This window comes from Phyllobates terribilis, unplaced genomic scaffold, assembly GCF_046119375.1.
Source record: "Phyllobates terribilis strain yellow unplaced genomic scaffold, ASM4611937v1 Scaffold_1__5_contigs__length_1240528914, whole genome shotgun sequence".
NCBI lineage: Eukaryota > Metazoa > Chordata > Amphibia > Anura > Dendrobatidae > Phyllobates > Phyllobates terribilis.
The window spans coordinates 7342466-7352242 of NW_027362761.1; the positions used below are offsets into that span (position 1 = coordinate 7342466).

Here is a 9777-nt window from a genome sequence, read left to right on the forward strand (position 1 = left end):
CTAATCCTGGCTGATACTGTCTGCTGAGCCGTGTATCTATTCCTGGGTGATACCGTCTGCTGAGCCATATATCTAATCCTCGGTGATACCGTCTGCTGAGCCGTGTATCTAATCCTGTGTGATACCGTCTGCTGAGCTGTGTTTCTAATCCTGTGTGATTCCGTCTGCTGAGCTGTGTATCTAATCCTGTGTGATACTGACTGCTGAGCCTTGTATCTAATTCTGTGATACTGACTGCTGAGCCGTGTATCTAATCCTGTGTGATACTGACTGCTGAGCCGTGTATCTAATTCTGGATGATACTGACTGCTGAGCTGTGTATCTAATCCTGGTTGATACTGTCTGCTGAGCCGTGAATCTAATCCTGTGTGATACTGTCTGCTGAGCTGTGTATCTAATTCAGTGTGATACTGTCTGCTGAGCTGTGTATTTAATCCTGTGTGATACTGTCTTCTGAGCCGTGTATCTAATCCTGTGTGATTCTGACTGCTGAGCCGTGTATCTAATCCTGTCATTCTGTTTGCATAGCTGTGTATCTAATCCTATCCCGTGTGATACTGTCTGCTGAGCCGTATATCTAATCCTGTGTGATACTGACTGCTGAGCCGTGTATCTAATCCTTTGTGATACTGAATGCTGAGCCGTGTATCTAATCCTGTGATACTGACTGCTGAGCCGTGTATCTAATCCTGTGTGATACTGACTGCTGAGCTGTGTATCTAATCCTGTGTGATACTGACTGCTGAGCCGTGTATCTAATCCTGGGTAATACTGACTGCTGAGCCGCGTATCTAATCTTGTGTGATACCATCTGCTGAGCTGTGTATCTAATCCTGGGTGATACTGTCTGCTGAGCCGTGTTTCTAATCCTGGGTGATACTGACTGCTGAGCCGCTTATCTAATCCTGTGTGATACTGTCTGCTGAGGCGTGTATGTAATCCTGGGTGATACTGACTGCTGAGCCGTGTATCTAATCCTGGGTGATACCGTCTGCTGAGCCGTGTACCTAATCCTGGCTGATACTGTCTGCTGAGCCGTGTATCTATTCCTGGATGATACCGTCTGCTGAGAATTGTATCTAATCCTGGGTGATACCGTCTGCTGAGCCGTGTATCTAATCCTAGGTGATACCATCTGCTGAGCCGTGTATCTAATCCTGGGTGATACTGTCTGCTGAGCCGTGTATCTAATCCTGCGATACCGTCTGCTGAACCATGTATCTAATCCTGGGTGATACCATCTGCTGAGCCTGTATCTAATCCTGCGATACCGTCTGCTGAGCCTCGGATCTAATCCTGAGATAGCGTCTGCTGAGCCCCGCATCTAATCCTGCGATACTGTCTGCTGAGCCTGTATCTAATCCTGCGATACCGTCTGCTGAGCCGTGTATCTAATCCTGGGTGATACCGTCTGCTGAACTATGTATCTAATCCTGGGTGATACCGTCTGCTGAGCCGTGTATCTACTCCTGGGTGATACTGTCTGCTGAGCCGTGTATCTAATCTTATGTGACACTGTCTGCTGAGCCGTGTATCTAATTTTGTGGAATACTGTCTGCTGAGCTGAGTATCTAATCCTGTGTGATACCGTCTGCTGAGCTGTGTATCTAATCCTGTGTGATACCGTCTGCTGAGCTGTGTTTCTAATCCTGTGTGATTCCGTCTGCTGAGCTGTGTATCTAATCCTGTGTGATACTGACTGCTGAGCCTTGTATCTAATTCTGTGATACTGACTGCTGAGCCGTGTATCTAATCCTGTGTGATAGTGACTGCTGAGCCGTGTATCTAATTCTGGGTGATACTGAGTGCTGAGCCGTGTATCTAATCCTGGTTGATACTGTCTGCTGAGCCGTGAATCTAATCCTGTGTGATACTGTCTGCTGAGCTGTGTATCTAATCCTGTGTGATACTGTCTGCTGAGCTGTGTATTTAATCCTGTGTGATACTGTCTGCTGAGCCGTGTATCTAATCCTGTGTGATGCTGACTGCTGAGCCGTGTATCTAATCCTGTCATACTGTTTGCATAGCTGTGTATCTAATCCTATCCCGTGTGATACTGTCTGCTGAGCCGTATATCTAATCCTGTGTGATACTGACTGTTGAGCCGTGTATCTAATCCTTTGTGATACTGAATGCTGAGCCGTGTATCTAATCCTGTGTGATACTGACTGCTGAGCCGTGTATCTAATCCTGTGTGATACCGTCTGCTGAGCCGTGTATCTAATCCTGCGATACCGTCTGCTGAGCCGTGTATCTAATCCTGGGTGATACCGTCTGCTGAGCCTGTATCTAATCCTGCAATACTGTCTGCTGAGCCAAGTATCTAATCCTGGGTGATACCGTCTGCTGAGCTGCGTATCTAATCCTGCGATATTGTCTGCTGAGCCTGTATCTAATCCTGTGATATCGTCTGATGAGCCTCTATCTAATCCTGCGATACCGTCTGCTGAGCCTGTATCTAATCCTGTGATACCATCTGCTGAGCCCTGTATCTAATCCTGGGTGATACAGTCTACTGAGCCTGTATCTAATCCTGTGATACCGTCTGCTGAGCTGTGTATCTAATCCTGGGTGATACTGTCTGCTGAGCTGTGTATCTAATCCTGAGTGATACTGACTGCTGAGCCGTGTATTTATGCCTGTGTGATACTGACTGCTGAGCCGTGTATCTAATCCTGGGTGATACCGTCTGCTGAGCCTGTATCTAATCCTGAGATACCGTCTGCTGAGCGTGTATCTAATCCTGGCTGATTCCGTCTTCTGAGCTGTGTGTCTAATTCTGTGTGATACCGTCTGCTCAGCTGTGTATCTAATCCTGGGTGATACTGACTTCTGAGCCGTGTATCTAATCCTGGGTGATACCGTCTGCTGAGCTGTGTATCTAATCCTGGGTGATACCGTCTGCTGAGCTGTGTATCTAATCCTGGGTGATACTGACTGCTGAGCCGTTTCTGCTGAACCGTGTATCTAATCCTGGGTGATACCGTCTGCTGAGCCATGTATCTAATCCTGGGTGATACAGTCTGCTGAGCCGTGTATCTAATCCTGCGATACCGTCTGCTGAGCCATGTATCTAATCCTGGGTGATACCTTCTGCTGAGCCTGTATCTAATCCTGCGATACTGTCTGCTGAGTCGCGTATCTAATCCTGCGATACCGTCTCCTGAGCTGCGTATCTAATCCTGCAATATCGTCTGCTGAGCCTGTATCTAATCCTGTGTGAAACCGTCTGCTGAGCCTCTATCTAATCCTGCGATACCGTCTGCTGAGCCTGTATCTAATCCTGCGATACCGTCTGCTGAGCTGTGTATCTAATCCTGTGATATCGTCTGCTCAGCCGTGTATCTTATCCTGGGTGATACAGTCTGCTGAGCATGTATCTAATCCTGTGATACTGTCTGGTGAGCCTGTATCTAATCCTGAGATACCGTCTGCTGAGCCGTGTATCTAATCCTGGGTGATACCTTCTGCTGAGCTGTGTATCTAATTCTGGGTGATACTGTCTGCTGAGCTGTGTATCTAATCCTGAGTGATACTGTCTGCTAAGCCGTGTATCTAATCCTGGGTGATACCGACTGCTGAGCCGTATATCTAATCCTGGGTGATACCGTCTGCTGAGCCGTGTTTCTAATCATGGGTGATACCGTCTGCTGAGCCGTGTATCTAATCCTGGGTGATATAGTCTGCTGAGCCGTGTATCTAATCCTGGGTGATACTGTCTCTGAGCCGTGTATCTAATCCTGGGTGATACCGTCTGCTGAGCCGTGTATCTAATCCTGGGTGATACCGTCTGCTGAGCCGTGTATCTAATCCTGGGTGATACCGTCTGCTGAACTGTGTATCTAATCCTGGGTGATACTGTCTCTGAGCCGTGTATCTAATCCTGGGTGATACTGTCTCTGAGCCATGTATCTAATCCTTGGTTATACTGTCTCTGAGCCGTGTATCTAATCCTGGGTGATACCGTCTGCTGAGCTGTGTATCTAATCATGGGTGATACCGTCTGCTGAGCTGTGTATCTAATCCTGGGTGATACCTTCTGCTGAGCTGTGTATCTAATCCTGGATGATACCGTCTGCTGAGCTGTGTATCTAATCCTGGATGATACTGACTGCTGAGCCGTGTATCTAATCCTGGGTGATACCATCTGCTGAGCCGTGTTTCTAATCCTGGGTGATACCATCTGCTGAGCTGTGTATCTAATCCTGGGTGATACCATCTGCTGAGCCGTGTATCTAATCCTGGGTGATACCGTCTGCTGAGCTGTGTATCTAATCCTGGGTGATAATGACTGCTGAGCCGTGTTTCTAATCCTGGGTGATACCATCTGCTGAGCCGTGTATCTAATCCTGGGTGATACCGTCTGCTGAGCTGTGTATCTAATCCTGGATGATACTGTCTCTGAGCCTGTATCCTGTGTCTTCTTCCTGATGATACATTACCGCACACTGATCCTTTCTAACAGGTTCATCCCTCACACTGGGCTCTGCTGCCCTCCGGTGGTGAATCTCAGCATTTATCACACATTTGTTACTTTTGCACATTCAGGTCGTTTTATTTTTGTATTTGCGCCTCTTTTCTTGTTTTTGGTTATCTACTTGACTTTTTTTTCATGTTCCCCCCCTCTCCCCGTGGGCGAGGTCCGTGGTTTCTAAATGTTTGCGCACAATTTATCAATAACGACTTAAAAATGCAGCAAATATTCTGCGCAAATGTACTTCTCCTGGAGTGATTCTATCCACACCTGATAATTTGGTCTCTGTATTTCTGAATTTCACCTCTTCTTGTAAAATGTAGAAAAATTTGTGTAACAATTTCTGGACACGGGCCGCCCTGGAGGAGCGACGTCCTCTGCTTTGGACACGGACCGTCCGGGAGGAGCGACTTCCTCTGCTCTAGACACGGGCCGTCCGGGAGAAGCGACGTCCTTCACCCTTGGGTAAAGGCCACCCGGGAGGAGCGACGTCCTTTGCTTTGGACACGGGCCGCCCGGGAGGAGCGACGTCCTCTGCTCTGGACACGGGCTGTCCGGGACGAGCGACGTCCTCTGCTCTAGACGCGGGCCACCCGGGAGGAGTGACGTCCTCTGCTCTGGACGCGGGCCGCCCAGAAGGAGCGACGTCCTCTGCTCTGGACGCGGGCCGCCCAGGAGGAGCGACGTCCTCTGCTCTGGACGCGGGCCGTCCGGGAGGAGCGACGTCCTCTCCTCTGGACGCGGGCCGCCCGGGAGGAGCGACGTCCTCTCCTCTGGACGCGGGCCGCCCGGGAGGAGCGACGTCCTCTCCTCTGGACGCGGGCCGCCCGGGAGGAGCAACGTCCTCTCCTCTGGACGTGGGTCGCCCGGGAGGAGCGACGTCCTCTCCTCTGGACGCGGGCCGCCCGGGAGGAGCGATGTCCTCTCCTCTGGACGCGGGCCGCCCGGGAGGAGCGACGTCCTCTCCTCTGGACGCGAGCCGCCCGGGAGGAGCAACGTCCTCTCCTCTGGATGCGGGCCGCCCGGGAGGAGCGACGTCCTCTCCTCTGGACGCGGGCCACCCGGGAGGAGCGACGTCATCTCCTCTGGACGCCCGGGAGGAGCGACGTCCTCTGCTCTGGACGCGGGCCGCCCTGGAGGAGCGATGTCCTGTCCTCTGGACGTGGGCCACCCGGGAGGAGCGACGTCCTCTGCTCTGGACGCGGGCCGCCCGGGAGAAGCGACATCCTCTGCTCTGGACGCGGACCGCCCGGGAGGAGCGACGTCCTCACCTCTGGAAGCGGGCCGCCCGGGAGGAGCGACGTCCTCTCCTCTGGACGCGGGCCGCCCGGGAGGAGCGACGTCCTCTCCTCTGGACGCGGGCCGCCCGGGAGGAGCGACTTCCTCTCCTCTGGAGCGGGCCACCCGGGAGGAGCGACGTCCTCTCCTCTGGACGCGGGCCGCCCGGGAGGAGCGACGTCCTCTCCTCTGGACGTGGGTCGCCCGGGAGGAGCGACGTCCTCTCCTCTGGACGCGGGCCGCCCGGGAGGAGCGATGTCCTCTCCTCTGGACGCGGGCCGCCCGGGAGGAGCGACGTCCTCTCCTCTGGACGCGAGCCGCCCGGGAGGAGCAACGTCCTCTCCTCTGGATGCGGGCCGCCCGGGAGGAGCGACGTCCTCTCCTCTGGACGCGGGCCACCCGGGAGGAGCGACGTCATCTCCTCTGGACGCCCGGGAGGAGCGACGTCCTCTGCTCTGGACGCGGGCCGCCCTGGAGGAGCGATGTCCTGTCCTCTGGACATGGGCCACCCGGGAGGAGCGACGTCCTCTGCTCTGTACGCGGGCCGCCCGGGAGAAGCGACATCCTCTGCTCTGGACGCGGACCGCCCGGGAGGAGCGACGTCCTCACCTCTGGAAGCGGGCCGCCCGGGAGGGGTGACGTCCTCTACCCTTGGACGCGGGCTGTTTCAGTAAGTATGGACTGCGGCATCTTGGGGCACATGATGGACGGGACGCAGGACTGATCCCGGCGGTTACGGTGATGACGCCAGTACAACTATTTTACTCGATCAAGGGGATTTCTGGGAACCACGTACCGTTGTGGCGGCCATAGTCCACGTACTGCAGTATTCTGGGCTCACACATCCACAGGAGCGATACGGTGACCAGTCCGGCACAGCCGATACTTTCCATCAGCGCCCAAAACTCGCTCTCTCCCTTGCACTTGATGATCCTGTCTGGACAGCTCCTGCACGGTTCTTCCTTACTCCTGTCCTGACAGATTCACACTATATATGGTCCTATTTATAGTCACGTGACAGCATAACCTGTTCGTTTCATCCAATGACAGTTTTCTCACTGAACGGCCAATTAGACGCAGATAATGTAACAGCTTCAGCCAATCAGAAAACGACGCCGATTGCACATGTGCAAGACAGTTGGCCAATAGCAGCAGTTTATGTTTACAATCCAATCACAGGCTTTCGCAGGACAAGTGACTGGGCCATTGCTCCGGCAATGGTAGAGGCCGCGCTGTGATTGGCCGGCGCTGTGCGCTGACTTCCTGTGCCCGGAGCTGCGGTGGTCCAGACCTGATGCGCCGCCCGCTGCTGCTGCTGCTCGTCTGTCCCTGCCTGCTTGGCCTGCTCCTGCAGCTGTGGCTCCGCTCCCCGCACCACCCGCTGGTGATCGGCGTCCTGTCCGCCCGGCACCACTGCGCACTCCGGGACACCAGCCGCAGCACATGGCTCCAGGCCCTGCCGCCCGCCCGGCGCCCGCTGCTGCGCTTCATCGTGGGCTCCAAGGCCTGCTCCGTGCCGCCTGAGGACCGGGAGGACCCGTACTCCTGCCGCCTGCTGAACATCACGTCCCCGGTGCTGCAGCGGGAGATCAAGGCCTTCACCGGGTCGGAGCCCGCTCGCTCCCGCCACCCGCAGCTCAGTGTCACCTTCCGGGTGCTACACCCGATCGTCATCACCCGGCTGGGGGCGTGGTGTGGTGGCGCCGCCCGGAATGTGAGCGCCTGTCTGTTCCAGGCGGAGCAGGAGGAGCCGCTGCTGGTCGCCCGCTTCCCCCCGCTCCGCCCGGGCTCGCCGGTCTCCGCCAGACTGTGCTACAAGCCGGTGGAGCGCTTCATCCTGCCGGAGGGCTTCCTGGGCACGCTGCGCTGGGACCGCCATGACGGGGGCGGGCTGCCCATGTTGGGCGTACACCGGGCCGCCCTTAACGATGGCGGGGGCGTGCTGCGACTGATGGCTTCCCCCGAGGGGCTCCTCCCCTACGACTTCTCTCAGGGCCCCGAGGGCATCGGCGGCGGCTTCACCTACACCGTCCACGAGGGGGAGCTCCTGCTGCAGCGGCTGAGCGCCCAGCGCCAGGCCCGCCACCGCGATACTCTACAGGAGGAGGCGGCGGAGCTGCAGGCGGAGAGCCGCGCACACGGTGACGTGGTCTTCGTAGACGTGGTGGACACTTACCATAACGTCCCCCGCAAGCTGCTGCTCTTCTACTGCTCGCTGGAGGCCGCCGCCGCCTTCATCTTCCTGCTGAAGACGGGCGACGGCTGCTTCATCCACCTGGACAACGTCCTGCGGGCCCTGGAGGACGGGAGGGTGCAGGGGCCCAACGCCTGGTGGGGGAACTTCCGCCTCAACTGGACCGTGGACAGGACGGGGAAGTGGCAAGAGGTGGAGTACATGAGCCCCGCCTTCGCCTGCAGCTCCGGTTACGTCATCTCCCGCGACATCGTGCAGTGGCTCGCCGCCAACGCCGACCTGCTGAAGACCTACCAAGGCGAGGACGTCAGCATGGGCATCTGGATGGCGGCCATCGGCCCCCGCCGTTACCAGGACGACAGCTGGCTTTTCGATAAGTCATGTGACCCTGCCATGCTCTCCGCCCCGCAGTTCTCGGAGCAGGAATTGGCCGAGCTCTGGCTGCAGAAGCAGCGCTGCGGGGATCCCTGCGGGTGCACCAACACGTGACTCAGGACTACGAGCACTGGCGGGGGCTGTGACTGGGGGAGGGGACAGGGCGGTGTATTGGGGGGTGACCTCGGGTGTTATCAGGGGGCTCCTCTCCCTCCTGTTCAGAGTATTCAGCGGCCACTAATATGTGGATGTCAGACGCGGCAGGCGAGGAGCCGGATCTGTCACTGACCTCTACCTGATTATGAAGAGAGCCCGGCTGGGTGCCGAAATTAAAATTGGACTTTGCCTTTAATTTGCCTCCAAAAGTCGTAAATGATGCAGAACAGGCAACATGGCGGCCATTCTAGCTCCTCCCCTTTAGCCAAGTGGCGGCTGCTTGAGTTGTCACCAGGCTCCCATACGAGTGGATCTAACTTAAACAAGACTTCGTCAGGACTCGCCGTTCCCTGGAAGTTGGATTTTCTTTTTGGGGGGGGGGAAACGTCTCATTTATTCATCTTTCAGGAAATCACAGGAGTCTATAGAGTGGGTGGAGTCACTGAAGGCCCCGCCCCCTCTGAATGTTCTGGACTTTCATAACCAGGCGTATATATAATATTATAGGTCATATATATATTTATTTAATAAAATCTTGATTGATTTTTTTTTTGCACCAAAAAAAATTCTTAGTCCCTGCACTACATCAATTTTTCTTTTTTTGTCTTGTCTGTGGACAAGAGGGTGTGGCCTAAACTGCACTGAAATATTGTGTAAGCCAAATACATCATAGCGCCTCTATATGTCGGTCCTCTGACCGGAGCCACTGTGATACATCAAGCAGAGGAAGTCCAGGAAAATGCTAGAAAAGAAATAGAAATGGATCTTCCGCTGGGAAGAAGACCTCTATTACAGCTGGAGAGAGGTGTGCTATGTTTTGCTGGAGGTTCCTCTATTTTAGCTATGGGCATACTCTGACCTACATTTAGCCCTTTGGTTGTTCGTGTCTGGCTTGTGGATTAGTACTGCAAAAGGGCTGATAACGGTGGTGCACAGTCCGTGAGTTGGGGGAGCCAGCGATACCCCCCCAGCCGGGCATCACATGATGGAGGGGGGGAGCCGTCAACTTCTCTCACCATTAAGCTGCGGGACAGAGACTGGATCGATCTTGCTGTTGTGATCCAAAGACCAGTGCAGTATAATGGCGGGAGAATAGTTGGTTTTTTTTTCCCCCTTTTTTTAATGTCTTTCATTTGTAGGGACATCATACTGTGTGGAGGGAGAGGGGCTCAGGTGGTCATACTGTGTGTGGGAAACTATGGGGGCCATTGTGCTGTGTGTGAGGAACTATGGGGGGCCATCGTGCTGTGCGTGGGGAACTATGGGGGGGGCCATCGTGCTGTGCGTGGGGAACTATGGG

The 9777-nt window shown here is 55.0% G+C and overlaps 1 pseudogene; it reads left to right on the forward strand.

The window, feature by feature from the left end:
* The first annotated feature begins 7002 nt into the window (after positions 1 to 7002).
* Positions 7003 to 8981, forward strand: LOC141165498 (UDP-GalNAc:beta-1,3-N-acetylgalactosaminyltransferase 2-like; annotated as a pseudogene).
* Positions 8982 to 9777: the final 796 nt, after the last annotated feature.